The following is a 23621-nucleotide window of genomic DNA, read 5'->3' as shown; positions in this document are numbered from 1 at the left end:
TCTTACAAAAGTCTCCAGTTTGAATGTCAGGATGCCAAAGAAGACTCTCTTGCTGAAGAGATCAAGGTCACCTGCACAGTGTCTTCAACTCTCCTGAAGATGTGAGGAGCAGAGCATTGCTCTTGGCCTCTACTTATATTCTGTCAAGTGTGATTCATGGAGTTCTAGAGCTCTGTCCAGTTACCTTGAGTGAGTGATGTCACTGGGTTCTGGTTATCAGGTGCAGACTTGGGTGTAGTGGGGTTCCAGACTAAGCTATTAACATGACTAAGAGGCATTTTTTAAAACTTTTTATTTATTTTTATTTTTTTATTAATTATAGTTTATTCACTTTGTATCCCCCCATAAGCCTCTCCCTCCTCCCCTCCCGGTCCCACCCTCCCTTCCCCTTATTCTCACATGCCCCTCCCCAAGTCCACTGATAGGGGAGGTCCTCCTCTCCTTCCTTCTGATCTTAGTCTATCAGATCACATCAGAAATAGCTGCATTGTCATCTTCTGTGACCTGGTAAGGCTGCTCTCCCCTCAGGGCATTTTTAAAAATTATGTTCACCATCACAATGCTGGCCTCCTACCTCCTATGTAGCCTAGGGTTACCTCAACACAATTTAGCTGATATGATCTAAGACTAGGCAGTAAAAACCTGATATTTAGAAACTGGTGATGTGGCTGAGTTAATAGAGTACTTGACTAACATGCATAAAGCCACATGTTCAAATCTGAGGTACCATATAACCAGATGGAATGATTAATTCTAATATTCTCAATACTCAAAAGGCAGAGGGAGAACTGCTGCAAGTTCAAGGCAAATCAAGGCTACATAGTAAATTCTAGAATAGCTTGGCCTATAGATTGGAACATTTAGTGGGGGTGGGGCTGGGTAGGGTGGAGGTAGGGATGGGGAAGATATGGCTATGACAGAAGTTCTCTTCTTATTTCTCTAAAGATAAATATTATTGCTGTGAGTGACAACTGGAAAAATCACTCACTCATCAACTCAACATCACACATCACTGTTGTGTGCACCATGTAAGCACAGAAACATTTTATATTAGTCTTGAGTCTTTAGGTCATAGAGACATCTACATTTTCAGGATTGGATCTCTTGTATTCCATGCCAACCTCAAACCTGCTGTATAGCTAAAGGTTGACAACCTCATCCTCCTGTGGTCAGTCTCAAGAATAGGTAATACACAAGTGAGTCACTGTGTCAAGCAAAAATGCATTAATTCAGGATTTTAAAGAGAATGAAATATTTTCAGAATGATATTGACCTAAAGAAAAAGGGGTGGTGGTGGTGGTGGTGGTGGTGGTGGTGGTGGTACATTCTTTTAATCATCATGCTTGAGAGACAGAGGCAAATGGATCTATTTGAGCTTGAGGACAGCCTGGTCTACAGAGCAAGTCCAGTACAGCCAATGCTGTCTCAAAAAAAAAAAAAAAAAAAAAAAAAAACTCAAATATGGGAGACTGAGGTAGGGGGATTTCTAGATCAGTTTCATAGTGAATTCCATGACAGTTTAGGTAATAAAAATAAACCCTGTTATTCATACATACTTAAGCACACATACACACAAACACAAACATCTAAATTTAGGTTCTCTATATGACAGAAGATATGCTGCAATTGACTTAATGAGTGTGGCTTATTTCACTTAATGTAGTGATCCCCAGGGCCATCCATTTTCTTACAAAAGTCATCATTAAAAATAAGTACAGTTAACAACAGCCAAACAAATAGAGACATGGGTAGAGGCATAATTAATGGCATATAGAGAGGAACTGAACAAAAAATAGAAGATATGGAAAGACAGGAATCCACATTCAAACAGATGAAGAAAATGGTGCAAGACATGAAAACAGAATTAGAATCAATAAAGAACACACAAGCAAGGAAAACCCTTGACCTGGAGAACATAGGAAAAACATCAGGAACCAGAAAGGCAAGCATCATCAATAGAATACAAAAGATGGCAGAGAGAATCTCAGAAGATGAAGATATACTTGCAGAAATTGATACTTCTCTCAAAAAAGTAAAATTTGAAAAGTTCCAAACAAAAAGTATCCAAGAAATCAAGGACACCATGAAAAGACAAAATCTAAGAATAATAGTAATAGACCAAAAAGAAGATTCCAGGTTTCAAGTTCCAGAAAATATTTTCAAGAAAATCATAGAAGAATATTTTTTCCAACTTAATAAAAGATGTCCATAAACACACAAGAGGCCCACTGAACATCAGATAGACTAGACCAGAAAAGAAAGTACTTAACTCACAAAATAAATAAAACACTAAAACTACAGAACAATGAAAAAACTATTAAAAGCAGCAAGGAAAAATAACCAAGCAACATATAACAGTAAATCTACAAGAATCACACCAGACTTCTCAACAGAAACTAAAAAGATAGAAGGGCCAGAGCATGGAAGATGGTGGTGGCTAGTGTGAAGCTTAGCTGAAGGGGAGAGGACCTGCAACACGAAAATTGGTGAGTGAAGGGGCTGATCAACCCAGAACAGAGTTAGCTAGACTTCCAGGAACAAATAGACTAACTATGATCTGAGTCCATCTAGAATCAGGTCATGGCAGACTCCTCCGGGAGGAGACACCACAAGAAGGGATCCCCTGGCACTGCCCCGCACCCAATACCCTACTTCCACTTCAGAGGAGGCAGTAGGCATCCAGCAGAATCTGCCACAGACCACACTGTCTGTATCCCAGCCCCAGTGAGAGCTGCAGCTCCCACCAAAACAAACAAACAAACAAACAAACAAAAAACCAACCGAGATCTGGGCTGAGAAAACCCAATCCTTTTGGCCACTCCCCCGAATCAAGAACGCTGCCATAACTCTGCTCCAGCAGAGCAGAAGGATAGACAGGCACACAGTGGCTTCACAGCGCCTGGACCCCAGTGCTACCGGCTGCTCTTAGCATACAAACTTCAGCTCGGGATCTGGGACTGTGGTCATTCAACATGTCCTGAGACTCTCCCCGGTCCAGCGCAATAAGGACTAGAGCCACGTCCTAGCAACGGCGGCCCCCAGGCCCTTGGCAGAGAAACCCCAGCTCAGGATCAGGACTGAGAAGTCCCAACTCCTCCTGGCACTGCCCTTAGAGCACCACCATAAGCTTGCCCTAGCTGAGGGGAAGGTCAGAGGGGAAGGACAGAGAGGCAGCCTGCCACAGGACACAGCACCCCCTCTCCAGCTCACCCAACTGCCCCTGGCAGAGAAACCTGAGTTCTGGATCTGAGGACACTCAACCCTAACTTGTACTCTCCTGGAATAAGCAAATATAGGTTCTACCGCTAGGATGCTTCTGGCAAAGATCTGGGCCTGGGATCTGAGATTGAGAACACTCAACCCAACTCCTTCCTGCACTACCCCGGGACTAGCCAACATAACCCCTCCTGGCAGAGGGAAAGGATAGAGAGGCAGCACACAGGACAGGTGGACACCGAGTCCTGCTACCACAGTGCCAAAGAGCTGACTCTTAGCCTACATGAGCATTTTCCGCAGCAGGACCAAATTGGAGAGTAGAGAGCAAGGGGAACCCCTGTGAATTCCAACTGGTCCTGCAAGGGAGTGAGTGAGCCTTCTAGGGAGAGTTTGCCCCAGACCCAGGGCCTCTCCATATAAGCAACCAGAAGAGATCCCTTAAATCCACACCCCTAGTGTGGGCATGATAGGGATTCTTGGGATACTGACCCCAACACTGAAGCCTTTGCCTTGTGGGTCCACCAGTGTAATCTAGGCAAACAATCCCTGGATCCCAGACAAAACTGCATACTAGTTTGGCCTGTAGGCCACTGCAATAGTCAGAGAATCTACGAATGCACACTGCGCCCACTAAAAGCACATGCGAATAGCGCCAGCATCACATTCCTTACTTAGATAAAACTGAAACCACAACGCACACTCCCAAACCAGTGAACCTCTCTCACCTTCCTGAAAAAACAGTCCAGAAAACAGAAAGAGACAATCATAGCCTGAACTACAAACTTGAGGAACAAACAGTGAGGGTTATAAATAACCAGATGGCTAGAAGCAGACTTAGGAACACACCCAACAAAAATCAGGACATAATGACCTCACCAGTAACCCCACAAACCAATGGACACATCAATTCAGTAGATATGCAAGAAAACGACCTCAAAACTATGTTTCTCCAGCTATTAGAGGCCCATAAAGATGAAATGAACAAAGCCCTCAGAGAAATAGCCAAAGAAATCGAGATGAACAAAGAGAAAATAGAGCTCTCAGAGAAATGACCACAAAAATTGAGGCAAACAAAGAGGAAATGAACAAAGCCCTCAATGAAATGTCCACACAAATTAAGGCAAATAAAGAAGAAATAAACAAAGCTCTCATAGAAATAAAGGCAAATACAGCCAAAGAAGTAGAGGCACAGTTAGTGTTATATAGAGAGGAAACGGACAAAAAAAAAAAAAAAAAAAAAAAAAAACAGAAGCCATCATTGAAAAGCAGGACTCCATATTCAATCAGATGAAGGAAATGGTGCAAGACATGAAAACAGAATTAGAAGCAATAAAGAAAATGCAAATAGAGAAAAAACTGGAGCTGGAGACCATAGAGAAAAAATCAGGAACTACAAAGTTAAGCATCACCAATAGAATACAAGAGATGGAAGAAAGAATCTCAGGAGCCAAGATACACTTGCGGAAATTGACACGTCTCTCAAAGAAAAAATAAAATTAGAAAAGTTCCAAACACAAAATATCCAAGAAATCAAGGACACTATGAAAAGACAAAATCTAAGAATAATAGGAGTAGAAGAAAAAGAAGACATCAGGCTCAAAGGTCTGAAAAACATTTTCAAGAAAGTTTTCCCAACTTAAAGAAAAGAGATGTCAATAAACATACAAGAGGCTTACAGAACACCAAGTAGACTAGACCAGAAAAGAAATTCTTCATGTCACATCATAGTCAAAACACTGAACCTACAGAACAAAGAAAAACTTCTAAAAGCAGCAAGGGAAAAAGGCCAAGTAACATATCAGAATCACACCAGATTTCTCAACAGAAACTATGAAAGCCAAAGGGCCTGGACAGAAATCATGCAGTCCTTAAGGGACAACAGATTACAACCCAGACTACTATACCCAGCAAAAATTTCAATCAACATAAACAGAGAATTCAAAATATTCCATGACAAAATCAAATTTAAACAATATCTACATAGTAACCCAGCTCTACAGAAGTTACTAGAAGGGAAACTCCAAACCAAAGAAAACAACTACATGTAGGGAAACAGAGGAAATAGATAACTACACAACAACAACAACAACAAAAAAAAAGCAATGAAACTCAGGGACACCACCAACCCCACATCAAAAGTAAGTAACAATTGTTGGTCACTAGTATTTATCAACATCAACGGACTCAACTCCCCAATAAAAAGATACAGACTAATAGAATGGTTCCAGAAACAGGATCCAACATTCTGTTGCATCCAAGAAACACACCTATGCAACAAAGATAAACACTACCTCAGAGTAAAGGGCTGGAAAAATATTTTTCAAGCAAATGGACACAGAAAACAAGCTGGAGTAGCCATCCTAATATCTAATAAAATAGACTTTCAAACCAAGTTAATTAAAAAATATGAGGAAGGCCACTATATTCTCATCAAAGGAAAAAAATCCACCAAGAGGACATCACAATTTTGAATATCTATGCCCCAAATACAAGAGCACCTACATTCGTAAATGAAACAGTGTTAAAGCTTAAATCATACATTGATCCTCATACCTCAATAGTGGGAGACTTCAACACTCCACTCTCATCAAGGGATAGATCAATTAGACAGAAAACAAATAGGGAAATAAAAGCACTCACGGAGTCCCTAAATAAAATGGACCTAATAGACATCTACAGATTTTTTTCACCCAAACTCAAAAGAGTATACCTTCTTTTTAGCACTGCTTGGAACCTTCGCCAAAATAGAACATATAGATGGTCATAGAGCAAGCCTCAACAGATACAAAAAGATTGAAATAATCCCTTGTATTCTATCTAACCACCATGGACAAAAGCTGGAATTCAACAACAACAGAAATAACGATAAGCCGACACGCACATGGAAACTGAACAACTTGATACTCAATGACAGCTGGGTTAAGGAAGAAATAAAGAAATTAAAGACTTCCTAGAATTCAATGAAAATGAAGGCACAACATGCCCAAATTTATGGGACACATTAAAAGCAGTGTTCAGAGGAAAATTTATAGCACTAAGTGCCTTCAAGAAGAAATTCGTAACATCACATACAAACACCTTAATGGCCCAACTGAAAACCCTAGAAAAAAAAGAAGCAGATACACCCAAGAGGAGCAGAAGGCTGGAAATAATAAAACTCAGGGCTGAAATCAATCAATTAGAAACAAATAAAACTATTCAAAGAATCAAAGAAACAAAAAGCTGGTTCTTTGAGAAAATCAACAAGATAGACAAACCCTTAGCCAAACTAACTAAAAAACAGAGAGAATCTATCTAAATCAGCAAAATCAGAAATGAAAAGGGTATCATAACTGCAGACACTGAAGAGATTCAAACAATCATTACGTCATACTATAAAAGCCTATATGTCACAAAATTTGAAAATCTAAATTAAATGGACAATTTTCTTGATAGATTCCATCTTCCAACATTAAGTAAAGATCAGGTAGAAAGAATGAATATCCCTATATCCCCCAAGGAAATTGAAGCAGTCATTAACAATCTCCCCTCCAAAAAAAAAGCCCTGGGCCAGATGGTTTCAGCACAGAATTCTACCAGACATTCAAAGAAGTGCAAACACCAATTCTCCTCAAACTATTCCACAAAATAGTTACAGAAGGAACATTACCAAACTCATTCAATGAAGTGACAGTCACCTTGCTACCTAAACTATACAAAGACCCAACAAAAAAAAGAGAACTTCAGACCTATCTCTCTTATGAACATTGACGCAAAAATACTCAAAAAAATACTTGCAAACCGAATCCAAGAACACATCAAAGATGTCATCCACCAAGACCAAGTAGGCTTCATCTCAGGCATGCAAGGGTGGTTGAACATATGTAAATCCATCAACGTAATTCACCACATAAACAAACTGAAAGAGAAAAACCACATGATCATCTCCTTAGATGCCGAAAAAGCATTTGACAAAGTCCAACACCCATTCATGTTTAAAGTCTTGGAGAGATCAGGGATACAAGGCACATACTTAAACATAGTAAAGGTAATATGCAGTAAGCCTATATCCAACATCAAACTCAGTGGAGAGAAACTTAAATCAATCCCACTGAAATCAGGGACAAGACAAGGCTACCCACTCTCTCCATATCTCTTCAACATAGTACTTGAAGTCCTAGCTAGAGCAATAAGACAACTAAAAGAGATCAAGGGGATACAAATTGGAAAGGAAGAGGACAAAGTGTCACTATTTGCAGATGATATGATAGTATACATGAGCGACCCCAAAAATTCAACCAGAGAACTCCTTCAGCTGATAAACACCTTCAGCAAAGCGGCAGGATACAAAATCAACTCAAAAAAATCAGAAGCCCTCCTATATACCAAAGACAAAAAGGCTGAGAAAGAAATTAGGGAAACAACACCCTTCACAATAGCCACTAATAACATAAAGTACCTTGGGGTGACACTAACCAAGCAAGGGAAAGACCTGTTTGAGAAAAACTTCAAGTCTCTGAAGAAAGAAATTGAAGAAGATATCAGAAGATGGAAACATCTCTTGTGCTAATGGATTGGTAGGATTAACATTGTCAAATGGCTATACTGCCAAAAGCATCTACAGATTCAATGCAATTCCCATCAAAATATCAACTCAATTCTTTACAGACCTTGAAAAAGAGTTTCTCAGCTTCAGAATCTCCAAAATAATCCTGTACAACAACAGATCATCTGGAGGTATCTCCATCCCCCATCTCAAGCTGTTCTACAGAGCAATAGTAATAAAAACTGCATGGTATTGGCATAAAAACAGGAAGGATGATCAATGGATCTGAATAGAAGACCCAGAAATAAACCCACACACCTGTGAATACTCGATTTTTGACAAAGAATCCAAAACCATTCAATGGAAAAAAGACAGCATCTTCAACAAATGGTGCTGGTCCAACTGGCTGTCTACATGCAGAAAAATGAAAATAGATACATACTTATCACCCTGCACAAAACTAAAGTCTAAGTGGATCAAAGACCTCAACATAAAACCAGATACTCTAAATCTGTTAGAAGAAAAAGTGGAGAACACCCTTGAACTTATTGGCACAGGAGACAACTTCCTGAACAGAAGACCAACAGCACAGGCTCTAAGAGCAACAATCAATAAATGGGACCTCATGAAACTGAAAAGCTTCTGTAAAGCAAAGGACATTGTCATCAATACAAAATGACTGCCTACAGATTGGGAAATAATCTTCACCAACTCTTTATCTGACAGAGGGCTAATATCCAGTATATACAATGAACTAAATAAGCTGAAAAGCAGCAAACCAAGTAATCCAATTAAAAAATGGGGAACAAAGCTAAACAGAGAATTCTCGACAGAGGAATATTGAATGCCAGGGAAACACTTAAAGAAATGCTCATCTTCATTAGCCATTAGGGAAATGCAAATCAAAACGACCCTGAGAACTCACCTTACACCCATCAGAATTGCAAAGATGAAAAACTCAAGTGACAACACATGCTGGAGAGGTTGTGGAGAAAGGGGAACCCTCCTCCACTGCTGGTGGGAATGTAAACTGGTACAACCACTTTGGAAGTCTATCTGGCACTTTCTCAGACAATTAGGAATAGTGCTTCCTCAAGACCCAACTATACCACTGCTAGGTATATACCCAAAATTTGCTCAAGTACCCAACAGGGATATTTGCTCAACCATGTTTATAGCAGCTTTATTTGTAATAGCCAGAACCTGGAAACAACCCAGATGTCCATCAATGGAGGAGTGGATACAGAAATTGTGGTATTTTTACACAATAGAAATCTCCTTAACAATCAAAAAAGAGGAAATCATGAAATTTGCAGTCAAATGGTGGGATCTAGAAAAGATCATTCTCAGTGAAATATCCCAGAAAGAGAAAGCCAAACATGATATATACTTGCTTATCTAGACCTATACGATATGATATACATAATGAAATCTATACACCTAAAAAGATAATCAAGAGAGCAGACATGGGGTAAGATGATCAATCCTCATTTAGAGAAACAGATGAGATGTGCATTGAACATATGACAGGAGTCTATCGCAGAAGGCATCTGAAAGACTCTGCCTAGCAGTGTTTCAAAGCAGACACTAAGCTCTGAGACTGACATTCAACCAAGGACCATGTATGCATATAACCTAGAACCTCTGCTTGGATGTAGCCTGTGGTAGCTCAGTAAACAATTGGTTTCCCATAATAAGGGGAACAAGGACTATTTATAACAGGAACTCAATGGCTGGCTCTTTGACCTCCCCACCCCCAAGGTAGGAGTAGTCCTGTTAGGCCACAGAGGAGGACTTTGTAGCCAGTCCTGAAGATTCCTGATAAAACAGGGTCAGATGAATGGGGACAAGGTCCCCCCCATCAGTGGACTTGGAAAGGGGCAGGGTAGAGATGAGGGAGGGAGGGTGGGATTGGGAGGGAATGAGGGAGCGGGATACAGCTGGCATACAAATTTAATAAAATGTAACTAATAAGAAAAAAACTAATATTATAAAAAATTAGAAGATAAAATATGATTTTTTAAATGTTTTAATATTAACATATGTAAAATATCTCTACTGTAAGATTTATTTAATATTTCTTCCAAACTTGTAGAAATTGGAATAAATTTTAATATTTAAAAAAAGAAGGGCCAGAGCAGATGTCATGCAGACTCAAAGAGACCACAGATGCCAATCCTGACTATTATACCCAGCAAAGATTTCAATCAACATAGAATGAGAAAAGAAAATATTCTATGACAAAACTAAACTTATAAAATATCTACACAACAATCTAGCCGTACAGAAGATACTAGAAGGACAACTCCAATTCAATTATTAAAACTACACCAAAGAAAATGCAGGATAAAGACAACTACAAACACACACACACACACACACACACACACACACAAAATTAAATGAAAACATCATCGAAACACAGTAAAACCACCAACTCCAAAATTAAAGGAACAAGCATTCATTGGTCACTATCATCTATCAACATCAAGGGACTCAACTCTCAAATAAAAAAACACAGACTAACAGAATGGTTGCAGAATCAGGGTCCAACATTCTGCCGCATCCAACAAACAGGCCTCTGCAACAAAGATAAACACTGTCTCAGAGATAAAGGAGTAGAAAAATGTTTTTCAGGCAAACTGATCCAGAAAAAAAAAAAAGCTGTGATCACTATCCTAATATCTAATAAAATAGAATTTTCACCAAAAATAGCAAAAAAAAAAAAAAAAAAAAAAAAAAAAAAAAAAAATGAGGAAGGGCACATCATTCTTTTCGAAGTGAAAATCTACCAGTGGACATCACAGTCCTGAACATCTATGCTCCAATTACAAAAGCACCTGCATTCCTAAATGAAACATTATTCAAGCTTAAATCACACATCAACCCCAATATCATAATACTGGGAGATTCAACATCTTCAACATCCGACTTTCACCAAGGGACAGATCATTTAGACAGAAGCTAAATAGGGATTAATGGCACTTACAGAGGTCCTAAATCAAATGGACCTAAAAGATATCTACAGAACTTTTCACCCAAATTCAGAAGTATATACCTTCATTTTAGCACCTCATGGAACCTCCTCATAAATTGACCATATAGTAGAGCAGAAAGCAAGCCACAATAGATACAAGAAAATCAAAATAATCCCTTGCATCCTCTCATACCATCATGCCTAAAACTAGTTCTCAACAACAACAGAAATAACAAAAATCCTACATACATATGGAAACTATTCTCTGCTCAATGGCAGCTTGGTCAGGGAAGAAATGAAAGAAGAAATTAGAAACTTTCTAAAATTTAATGAAAATGAAGGTACAACTTACTGAAACTTATGGAACACAGTGATAGCCAAGCTATGAGGAAAGTTCATAGCACTGAGTTCCTCCAGAAAGAAGATGGAAACATCACATACCAGCAACTAAGTGGCACAAGTAAAAGCCCTTGAAAAAAAATAAGCAGACACACCCAAGAGGATTAGATGATTGTAAATAATCAGATTCAGAGCTGAAATCATTGAATTAGAAACAAAGAAAACAATACAAAGAATTAATGAAACCAAGAGCTGGATCTTTGAGAAAATCAACAAGATAGACATACCATTAGCCAAATTAACTAAAAGACAGAATCTGTCCAAATCAACAAAATCAGAAACAAAAAAGGGGGACATAACAACAGACACCAAGGAAATCCAAAAAAATCTTTAGGTCTTACTACAAAAGCATATATACTGCAAAATTTGAAAATCTAAATGAAATGGGCTATTTTATCGACAAGTTCAATTTATCAAAATTAAATAAAGATCAGGTAAATAGATGGGATAGCCCTATATCCCCCAAGGATATAGAAGCACTCATCAAAAGTCTTCCTTCCAAAAAAAGCCCACGAGCAGATGACTTTAGCATAGAATTCTACCAGACCTTCAGAGATTAGCTCACTCCATTTCTCTTCAAATTTTCCACAAAATAAAAACAGAAGGAACATTACCAAACTCATTCTATGTAGCCACAGTAATCTTGATACCTAAAGAAGACATGCACCCTACAAAAAAGAAAAATTCAGACCTATCTCTCTTATGAACATTGATGCAAAAAAAACTCAATAAAAATCTTGCAAACTGAATCCAAGAACATATAAAAGATATCATCTACTATGACCAAGTGGGCTTCATCCCAGACAAGCCTGGGTGGTTCAATATATGGAAATCCATCAATGTAATTCACCATATTAAAAAAAAACTGAAACAGAAAAACCACATGATCATCTCCTTAGATGCCGAAAAAGCATTTGAAAAAATCCAACACAAATTTAAGTTTAAAGTCCTGTAGAGATCAGGGATACAAGGCACATACCTATACACAGTAAAGGCAATATACAGGAAGCCTATAGCCAACATCAACTAAACAGAGAGAAACTTAAATCAATCCCACTGCAATCAGGGAAAATTAAGGCTGTCCACTCTCTCCATATATTTTCAATGTAGTACTTGAAGGCCTAGCTAGAGAAATGAAACAACTAAAGGAGATCAAGGGGATAAAAATCAGAAAGGAAGAAGTCAAAGTATGACCATTTGCAAATGATATGATAGTATAGATGAGTGATACCAAAAATTCAACCAGAAAACTCCTTCAGCTGATAAACACTTTCGGCAATGTGGCTGGATACAAAATTGACTCAAGAAAACCAGTAGCCATCCTTTATACAAAAGACAAAAGGGCTGAGAAAGAAATTAGGGAAACTACACACTTCACAACAACCACTAATAACATAAAGTACTTTGGTGTGACTCTAGCCAAGCAAGTGAAAGACCTGTTGTACAACAGATCATCTGGAGGTATTTCCATCCCTGATCTCAAGCTGTATTACAGAGCAATAGTAATAAAAACTGGATGGTATTGGAATAGAAACAGAATGGTAGATCAATGGAATCAAGTAGAAGACCCAGAAATAAAGCCACACACGTATGGTTACTTGATTTTTTTACAAAGAAGCCAAAACCATACAATGTAAAACAGACAGCATCTTCAACAAATGGTGCTGCTCTAACTGGATGTCTCATGTAGAAAACGCAAATAGATCCATATTTATCACCCAGCACAAAACTAAAGTACAAATCTATGAAAGACCTCAACATAAAGCTGGACATACTAAATCTGCTAGAAGAAACAGTGGGGAAAAGCCTTGATCTCATCTGCACAAGAGACAACTTCCTGGACAGAACACCAACAGCACGGGCTCTAAGAGCAACAATCAATAAATGGGACCTCATGAATCTGAAAAGCTTTTGTAAAGCAAAAGACATCATCATCAGAACAAAACAACAGCCTACAGACTGGGAAAGGATCTTCACCAACCCTATAACTGACAGAAGGCAAATATACAATACAAAAAGAACTAAATAAATTAAAAAGCAAGAAACAAATAATCCAATTAAAAATGTGGTACAGAGCTAAACAGAGAATTCTCAATAGAGGAATATCGAATGGCAGAGAAACAATTAAGGAAATGTTTACTGTCCATAGTCATCATTGAAATGCAAATATAAATGTCCCTGAGATTTTACCTTACACCCAACAGAATCGTAAATATCAAAACTCACATACAATATATGATGGAGAGGATGTAGAGAAAGGAGAACCCTCCTCCATTGCTGGGGGGATTGTAAACTTGTACAACCACTTTGGAAATCAACCTGGTTCTTTCTCAGACAATTAGGAATAGTGCTTCCTCAAGATCTAGCTATACCACTCCTAGTCCAAAAGATGTTCAACAAGGACGTTTGTTCAATCATGTTTGCACCACTTTATTCATAATAGCCTTGAACCTGGAGAAATGGATACAGAAACTATGTTCCTCAACGGAGAAATGGATACAGAAATTATGGTGCATTTACACAATAGATACTACTCAGCAATTAAAAAGAAGGAAATAGTGGGATCTAAAAAAGATCATCCAGAGGGAGGTATTCCAGAAGCAGAAAGACTCAGAGGGTATATACTCATTTATAAGTGAGTATTAGACATGCAATATGAGATAAACATACTAAAATCTGTACACCTAAAAAGCTAAACAAGAAGGAGGACCCTGGGTAAGATCATCAATCCTCACTCAGTAAAACAAAAGAGATGGACAAAGAAAGTGGGAGAAAATGGGGAACAAGAAGGGCATTTGAAAGGCTTTGGCATGGAGCACGTCTCGCCCCTGGGGGCAATGGTCTCCTGAACCTACTCAGACCTCGGACACCACCACTGCTAGTTCTAGAACTGACGCAGGATGTTCCAACGAGGGGGTTAAGGCTTCTCATAATATTTCCTATAAGCCCACACCTGTTTGTCTATATCCCCCATTTTTATTCATTATTAGCCAGATAGAGCCAAGTAATTGTGGTAATGATACTTGCTTTTTTGCCCAATGCTGGAATGCTAGTAAATTTAGGTATGCCCTGGTTACTCGCATGCCTCACTGGGTGCCTGTGCCCGTTGATGCCCCTCACGCTATGACTCTCTTCAGACAGAAAAGGGATCTTGGAACTATAGCCACCATTGTTACTACCATCTCATTGGCGGTTGTTGGAGCTACCACCGGGGCACTAGCCATGAGTCATACTGGGCAGACTGCTCAGACCCTGAATAATCATTTAGCCAATGTAGCTCATGCCTTAGTTGTACATAAAGGAATTAATGCTCAACTAAAAGGAATCTTGATGGTGTTCAATCAGAGGATTGACCTCATGCAGGAGCAAATTGATACCCTATGGCAAATCGCTCAACTTGACTATCAATGAAAATATGCTGGACTTTGAGTCACTAGCATATAACATGAGAATTTTTCCTGTGCTGCAAATCTGTCTAAACAATTGTCGAGCTATATTTTAGGTAATTGGACTGGAGAATTCGATACTACGATGGAGCAGCTGAGAGTGGCCATTGTCACAGTAAATTCTACCAGAGTGGACGCAGGACTAGCCACAGGATTATCAACATGGATTGCTGCAGCCATGAATCATCTGAAGGAATGGGCGGGCATGGGAGCGTTAGCAGGCCTTCTGGTGTTGGTCTCCTTGGTTTGCCTGTGGTGTATATGCAAGATTAGAGTCTCACAACAGTGTGATGCAGCCATGATCATTCAGGCCTTTACAGCCATTGAAGCAGGACATTCTCCTCAAGCATGGTTGGATACTATAAAAAGCTAAAATGATACACTCAGGATGCGAGGCTAAGCACTGCACTCAGGGTCAGCCGCTTTGGACCCAGAGAAGAGCATGTCTGATTGCATGCGGGTTGATGCCCCAGGTCCCGCCTCTGAGAAAAAGGTATTGGACAGGTCTGATGCTCTTTGGGTGGATGACACCTAAATGAACATCGGTACAAAGTCCCAATTTATTTCTAATATCAGAGATCAGACCTCTACTCTTGCCTGATGCGTCTAAAACAAAAAGGGGGAACTGTAGAGAGCTGCGGAATGCTATGCCTTAAAGATGGAGCTGGTTTCTGCCTTCCACCTTCCCGATGGTGAGTGCTCTCTGTCACGAACAATTCCACATTTGGCTAAGGCTGAGGATCTGGCTTGCTTCCATGTATGTGGACCTATCTGCATTGCCCCCGTGGCACGCCTGGGTTGGCTACCCAGAGGCTATTTAAGCTGTGGGCTGGCTTTTCCCAGGGTCCGAGGATTGTTCAAGGTTCCTGAATAAACTGCATTGAAAAAAAAAAAAAAAAAGAAAGGCTTTACCAAGCAAGGTATTAAAGCAATTGCTGAGACTCATAGCCAAACTTTGGGCAGAGTGCAGGGAATCTTATGAAAGAGTGGGAAGATAGAAAGACCTGGAGTTGACAGGAGCTCCAAAAGGAGAGCAACAGAATCAAGAAATCTGGGTCCAAGGGTCTTTTCTGAGACTGATATTCCAACCAAGGGCCATGCATGGATATAATATATAACCCTCCACAGATGTAGCCCATGGCAGTTCAATGTTCATGTGGCTTCCATAGTAATGGGAATAGGGACTATCTATGTTAGGAAGTCAGTGGCTGGCTCTGTGATCATCTCCCTCTGATGGAGGAGCTGCCTTAACAGGCCACAGAGGAAAACAATGCAATCTGATATGCTAGGTTCAGATGGAAGGGGAGGAGGACCTCCACTTTCAGTGGACTTGGAGAGGGGCATGGGAGGAGATGATGGTTGGAGGGTGGATTAGGGGGGAATGAAGGAGGGCTACACGTGGGATACAAAGTGAATAAACTGTAATTAATATAAAAACTTTAAAAAAAGAAAACATATTACTTTGTGTATCTGTGACAAATTTTCCTATCTATACAGCATTTTTTGCCTCTTCTCCTTTACTTAAGTTACATTTAGTGAGGGAGGAATGGGTACCATCTTCTGCATGTAGAGCTTAGAGGACTACTTATTAGATTTCTCTCCAGAGTGTCCTGGGAAAGAAGATCAGGTCGATAGGCTTGGCTATGGTGACTTCACCTGATGACTCATTTCACTGGACCTCATTTGTTTTCTTGATGATGGTCTTTCTGACTCCTTGAAATTTAGTCAGCTTTAATTTGCATTGCACTTCTGGCTAAGGCTGATGAATACTGTATATTTCCTCTCTGTTCAGTTCCTTGGTCCAAATATTGGTTAGGTGATTTGAAGTTTTTTTTGTCTTGTTTTGTTTTGTTTGCAGATGTATTTGCTTAGTTTTTGCCTTTCTTCATATGTCCTGCATGTTAATACCCCACAGGAAAATATAATAAATTTATAAACTCAACCTAAGGAAGAAAATTTTATTTGATTATAAGTCTCAGGCCAAACTGACTTGCTGTCTAGGCTGAAGGGGATTTTAAAGCAGGATTATTTGTAGAAGGATTGAACAAGGAATCTCATGTATACCAGTCAAACACTCTACAATTAAGCTACCTGCCCTGTGGTTTTGTTTTGAGGTAGCTTATAACTACATTGTTTGGGATGGCCTGGGGCTTACTCTATAGTTCAAGGATCAGGGCTTAAAAGTCAACTTCAGCTACAAAGCAAGTTTGAAGTCAATCTCATCTACATGAGAACTCAAACTTTCATAAGATGTTAAACCACAGTGAATTGAAATAAAACAAAACGATAGAATTCAAACAGCTAGCTATAACAAATAAAGGTGCTACAAACATGGTTGAGCAAATATCCTTGTTATGTACGTGAGCAAATTTTGGGTATATGCCTAGCAGTGGTATAGCTGGGTCTTGAGGAAACACTATTCCTAATTGTCTAAGAAAGCACCAGACTGACTTCCAAAGTGATTGTACCAGTTTACATTCCCACCAGCAATGCAGGAGAGTTCCCCTTTCTCCACAACCTCTCCAGCATGTGTTCTCATTTGAATTTTTGATTTTAGCCATTTTGATGGGTGTAAGGTGAAATCTCAGAATCGTTTTGATTTGCATCTCTCTGATAGCTAAAGATGTTGAACATCTCTTTAAGTGTTTCTCTGCCATTCTATATTCCTCTACAGAGAATTTTCTGTTTAGCTCTGTACCTCATTTTTTAATTGGATTACTTGATTTGTTGCTTTTTAACTTCTTTAGTTTTTTATATATTCTGGATATCAGACCTGTCAGATATAGGGTTGGTGAAGATTCTTTCTTCGTTTTGTTCTGATGGCAGTTTCTTTTGCTTTACAGAAGCTTTTCAGTTTCATGAGGTCCCATTTATTGATTGTTGCTCTTAGAGCCCGTGCTGTTGGTGTTCTGTTCAGGAAGTTGTCTCCTGTGCCAATGAGATCTAGGCTCTTCCCCACTTTTTCTTCTAACCAATTTAGAGTATCTGGTTTTATGTTGAGATCTTTGATCCACTTAGACTTTAGTTTTGTGCAGGGTGATAAATAAGGATGTATTTTCATTTTTCTGCATGTAGACATCCAGTTGGACCAGCACCATTTGTTGAAGATGCTGTCTTTTTTCCATTGAATGGTTTTGGCTTCTTTGTAAAAAATAAGTATGCATAGGTGTGTGAGTTTATTTCTGGGTCTTCTATTCGGTTCCATTGATCCTCCTTTCTGTTTCTATGCCCATACCATGCAATTATTATTACTATTGCTCTGTAATAGAGCTTAAGATCAGGGATGGAGATAACTCCAGATGATCTGTTGTTGTACAAGAACATTTTGGAGATTCTGGATTCTTTATTTCTTCATAAAGCTGAGAATTTTTTTTTCAAGGTCTGTAAGGAATTGAACCAGGAAACAACCCAGGTGTCAATCAACAGAGGACTGGATACAAAAAAATGTGATATTTTTACTCACAATCAAATATTTTGAATATTACTCAGCAATCAAAAACAAAAAAAAAATCATGAAATTTGCAGGCAAATGGTGGGATCTAGAAAAGATCATTCTGAGTGAATTATCCCAGAAGGAGAAAGATACACATGGTATATACTCACTTATATGATAAACATAAAGATATGATAAACATAAAGAAATCTGTACACCTCAAGAAGATAAACAAGAAAAAGGACCCAGGGTAAGATGATCAATCCTCACTTAGAAAGTCAAATGGAATAGGCATTGGACATAGGAGAAAACAAGTAACAGGACAGGACCTTACAGCAGAGGGCCTCTGAAAGGACTCTTCCTAGCAGTGTATCAAAGCAGATACTAAGAATCATAACCAAACCTTTGGCAGAGTGTGGGGAATCATATGAAAGAAGGGGGAGTTAGTATGACGTGGAAAGAATAGGAGCTCCAAAATGACCAAATATATCTCGACACAGGGGTCTTTTCTGAGACTGACACTCCACCAAGTACCATGTATGGATGTAACCTAGAACCTCTGCTCGGATGTAGCCCGTGATAGCACAGTAATCAATGGGTATCCCATAGTTAGGAGAACAGGGACTATTTCTGACAGGAACTCAATGGCAGGCTCCCTGACCTTCCCACCCCACAAGGGAGGAGCAGTCCTGCAAAGCCACAGAGGAGGATTTTGCAGCCAGTCCTGAAGATACCTGATAAAAACATGATCAGATGAAAGGGGAGGAGGTCCACCCCTATCAGTGGACTTGGAAAGGGGCAGGTAGGAGATGAGGGAGGGATTGAAAGGGAACGAGGGAGCAGGATATAGCTGGGATACAGAGTTAATAAAATGTAACTAATAATAAAAATAAAAATAAATAAATAAATAGATAGATAAATAAAATGGCAGAAAAAGCAAAAAAAAAAAAAAAAATCAAACAGCTGGAAACAAAGCTCAGCTCAGAGCAGTCCAGGAACTGTTTGGCAGTGCTCAGCCTGATTTCAGTCTCCAGCACCTATGTTTGAGTACATGTCCCCACTCCTCAACCACCTGTCCCTATGGCCAACCCTCCCCCTCCACACACACACACCTAGAAAAACCAATACAAAGATTAACACACAGATCACTCTGTAAAATAAAGGCAAAAAGAATTATCGTTGTTATTTATTGGGACAGGGTCTGAGTCTCAGTCTGGCCTGGAACTCACAGCACTCTTCCTGCATCAGCTTACCAATTTCTGATGCTAGAGGCATGAAACACCACATCTGCCTGAACTTCTTGTTTGTTTTTTTTTTTTTGTTTGTTTGTTTGTTGTTTTGTTTTGTTTAAAACTTTTTTTTAAACTTGGATGTGGTGACAATCACCATTAAGCCTAGCACTTGGGAGGCAGAGGTAGATGGATCTATGTAGATTTGAAATCAGACTAGCATACATAGTGAGTTCTTGGGCAGTCAGGGCTGCAGAAAGAGAGATCCTCTCTCTCAAAATTTTTTTTTAAATATTTGCTGTGTGTGCATGTATGTTGTGAATATAAACATGGTTTTTGTTTTAATCCCAGGTTTGGGATGTTGGACTGATTCAGATGGTCCACTGCAGCAAACTATTTACCTCTTGTGAGGTCTGAGAGGAGCTCTCTGCTAACTGCAGATAGTTTAATTCTGAGGATTCTGGGGAGAGAATAAATGCCAGAATCCAGAGTGTGAAGCAGCTCCAAGGAAGAACAGGGCTGCTGCTACTTTCTTGCTGAGGCTCCTGTTGCTGTTGATACAGTGAGACAAGAAGTTGGAAATCTCCCTTAAAAAAAGGATTGGACTGGCTTCAAGGATGCTAACCACCAGGAAGCAGCTAAGAGAAATGAGTCTCCATTCGCAGTAGGTGTTGGAAGGGACTGGAATTGAGTAGGGAGAAAGAGATATTAAAATGTAAATAAAAGAGTTTTTAAAAGTACACCAACACCTGTGTGTTGTGCATGTGTATGAGCATGTGTGTGTATGTGTGTGTGTGGTGTGTGTTGCAGGCTTGGGCTACAGTGTGAAAGCCTGAGGACAAGATGCAAGAGTGGATTCTCTCCTTCCACATCTGGGTCATGGGGCTTGAACTTAGGTTGTCAGCAAGTGCCTTTACCCTGTGATTCATCTTGATGTTACTTGTATTGTTGTTCTCAGAAAGAATTTTCAATTTTGCTGGTTTTAAACTTTGCTGTTGTCTTCCGGCCTCTGGCATCCTGAGTGCCGCGTCAGTTTCAGCTCCGCAGGACACAATGTTTATGTGCACAAACTCATAGGCAGATATATAATCATAACTGAGAAAATATTTAAGAGTTTAACTTATTTAAAAATAAAAGTTCAATGTTTGAAAAAATAGAAACTTTTCTTCTAGTTTATCATGCTGAAAGAATTTAACAGAAAATTAACTTTTTTTTTTATTGTAAGAGGCCTTTTTTTTTACAAAAATAAATTTCCTTATATCTTGACCTTTGGGAAATTTTTAAAAAAATAAAAATGAAAGCTCAATATTTGAAAATATAGGGACTTTTCTTCTAGTTTAGTTTCTTGAGTTTTCTTTGAGGCAGCTTCTATGTAGCTTAGATCTGGCTATAAGTCTAAAGATGACTTTGATCTCTTGATCATCCTGCTTCCACCTATGGAGCTCTGGGATAACAGGGGAGTATTGCCACATCTGGTTTATGCAGTGCTGGGTTAAAGCTAGGGCTTGATACTGCTGGGCAAGCACCTTATCCACTGCACCCAACCCAGCCCTGAACTGAATTTTATCATTGTATCAGGTAGGTATGAATATCTCTAGATAGGAAGTGATGTGCTCCACATCACATGGATGGACAGGTGGGATGCTGACTGGACAGCTGGGACATGATGACATAGGTCTTTAGTCCCAGCACTCAGGAGGCAAAAGCAGGCAGCTGTCTGAGATTAAGGACAGCCTGGTATACAGAGATTGAGGACAGCCAGGGCTACACAGAGAATCCCTCTCTCAACCATACACCACCAACCCCCCAAAAAAATTGAGACTTGCTCGGTCAGGCCTCCTCAGAGAATAGTACCCCATCAGGCTTACCAGTCCTATGTGAATCTCTACTAAAATCATTCCTTAAGTGGAACTGCGAATGCATAGGAGACCTAGTCACTACAGCTGTTTTATTTATTTTTATTTTCTATGTATGACTGTTTTGTCTGCACATATATGTCTGTGCACCATCGGTATGGCTGGTGTCTCTGGAGGTCAAAAGAGGACATCAGATCCTCTGAAACTGCAGTGAAGAATAATTGTGGTCCAATGTGTGGGTCCTGGGATTTGAACTTAGGTCATCTACAAGAACAGCAATTGCTCTTAAACACTGAGCCATCCCTCCACCCCTACCTTACTAGAAGTCATCCCTCATAGGTTTATATGCTGCTGCCTACCCTTGCATGTTATCTTTTCCTTATTTTCTTGTACTCAGGCTATTACACGTTTTTTTTGTTGGTTTGTTTGTTGTTGTTGTTGCCCCTGTCCCTCAATCTGACACTGTTATTACTAAGCCCTCTCTTTTAATTTCTCTCTCTCTCTCCCTCACTCTCTCTCTCTCTCTCTTTCTGTGTGTGTGTGTGTGTGTGTGTGTGTGTGTGTGTGTGTGTGTGTATACACATGAGTGCTCCACATGGAAGTCAGGTGACAATTGATAAGGACAGTGCATCCAGCCTCATTAAATTAAAAGCAGAAATTTTTTTCTCTGCCCAGAAGTTACAGTGTATAACCTTCCTTGCTGTTCAATGTCTATGGGTTTGTCTATCTTGTTGATTTTTTTCAAAGAAGTAGCTCTTGGTTTCATTGATTCTTTTTTTAATTAAATTTTAATTTTTATATTAATTATAGTTTAATCACTTTGTATCCTAGCTGTAGCCCCCTCCCTCATTCACCCCCAATCCCACCCTTCCTCCTTCATCTCCTCCCATGCCCCTCTCTAAGTTCATTGATAGGGTAGGTCCTCCTCCCCTTCCTTCTGACCATAGATTATCAGGTCTCATCAGGACTGGCTGCATTGTCCTCCTCTGTGGCCTGGCAAGGCTGCTACTCCCTCAGTGATTCTTTGAATTGTTTCATTTGTTTCTAATTTATTTATTTCAGCCCTGATCTTGAATATTTCCACCTACTCCTTTTAGGTGTGTCTGCTTCTTTTATTTCTAAGGCTTTCAGGTGAGCCACTAATTTGCTTATATGAGATGTTTCAAATTTCTCCTTGAAGGCATTTAGTGCTATGAATTTTCCTCTTAGCAGTGCTTTCATTGTGTCCCATAAATTTGGGTATGTTGTGCCTTCATCTTCATTGAATTCTAGGAAGACTTTAATTTCTTTATTTCTTCCCTTGGCCAGCTGTCATTGAGTAGCGAGTTGTTCATTTTCCATGTATGTATAGGATTTTGCTATTTCTGTTGATTTTGAGGTCCAGCTTTAGTCCATGGTGGTCAGATAGGATACAAGGGATTAGTTCAATCTTCTTGTATCTGCTGAGGCTTGCTTTGTGACCAACTACATGGACTGTTTTGTAGAAGGTTCCATGAGGTGCTGAAAAGAAGGTAGAAATTTCTGAATTTGGGCGAAAATTTTGTAGACATCTATTAAGTCCATTTGATTTAGGACCCCTGTAAGTGCCATTATTTCCCTATTTTGTTTCAGTCTAGATGATCTGTCTCTTAGTGAGAGTGGAGTGTTGAAGCCTCCCACTATTATGGTGTTGGGATCAATGTGTTATTTCTTTCAGCTTGCTTATGTGGTTGATTACATTGATGGATTTTCATACATTAAACCATCCCTGTATCCCTAAGATGATGCATACTTGATCATGGTAGGTGCTATCTTTGATGTTTTCTTGAATTCAGTTTGCCAGTATCTTATAATTGAGTACTTTTGCATCAATGTTCTTAAGTAGATTTGTCTGAAATGTTCTTTCTTTGTTGAGTGTTTTTTGGTTTAGGTATCAAATGACTATAGCTGTATAGAATGAATTTGTTAATGTTCCTTCTGCTATATTGTGTGGAATTATTTGAGGAGTATTGGTGTTAGTTCCTCTTTGAAAGTCTTGTAGAATTCCACACTACAACCATCTGGACCTGGGCTTGTTTTTCTTGGGGAAATTTTTTGATGGCTGCTTCTATTTTCTTAGGGGTTATAGTAGGTGAAATCTATCAAGAAAATCATTGATTTGGAATAAGACCTAATGATTCTTTGGATTTTCTCAATGTCTGTTTTTATGACCCCCTTTTCATTTCTGATTTTGTTGATTTGGATAGTCTCTCTGTCTTTTAGTTAGTTTGGCTAGGGGTTTGTCTATACTCTTGATTTTCTCAAAGACCAACTCTTGGTTTCACTGTTTCTTTGAATTGTTCTCTATGTTTCTAATTTATTGATTTCAGACCTGAGTTTGATTACTTCCTGCCACTGACTCCTCTTTGGTGTGTTTGCTTTTTTTTTTTTTTTTTTTTTTCAAGTTGCTTATATGGGATCTACTTAGTGCTATGACTTTCCTCTTAACAAGAATAGTGGTGTATCATAAGTTTGGCTAAGTTGTTTCCTCATTTTCATTAAAATCGAGGAAGTATTTAATT

At 39.2% G+C, this 23621-nt stretch overlaps 1 pseudogene; it reads left to right on the top strand.

Moving 5' to 3' along the window:
* LOC132649900 (COP9 signalosome complex subunit 5-like) overlaps positions 1–23621 on the top strand; it is a 248391-nt pseudogene that overhangs the window by 113290 nt on the left and 111480 nt on the right.

Source organism: Meriones unguiculatus, chromosome X (genome assembly GCF_030254825.1).
Source record: "Meriones unguiculatus strain TT.TT164.6M chromosome X, Bangor_MerUng_6.1, whole genome shotgun sequence".
Lineage (NCBI taxonomy): Eukaryota > Metazoa > Chordata > Mammalia > Rodentia > Muridae > Meriones > Meriones unguiculatus.
Note: the sequence above shows the minus strand (reverse complement) of the source record. Positions and strands in the feature narration are given on the sequence as shown.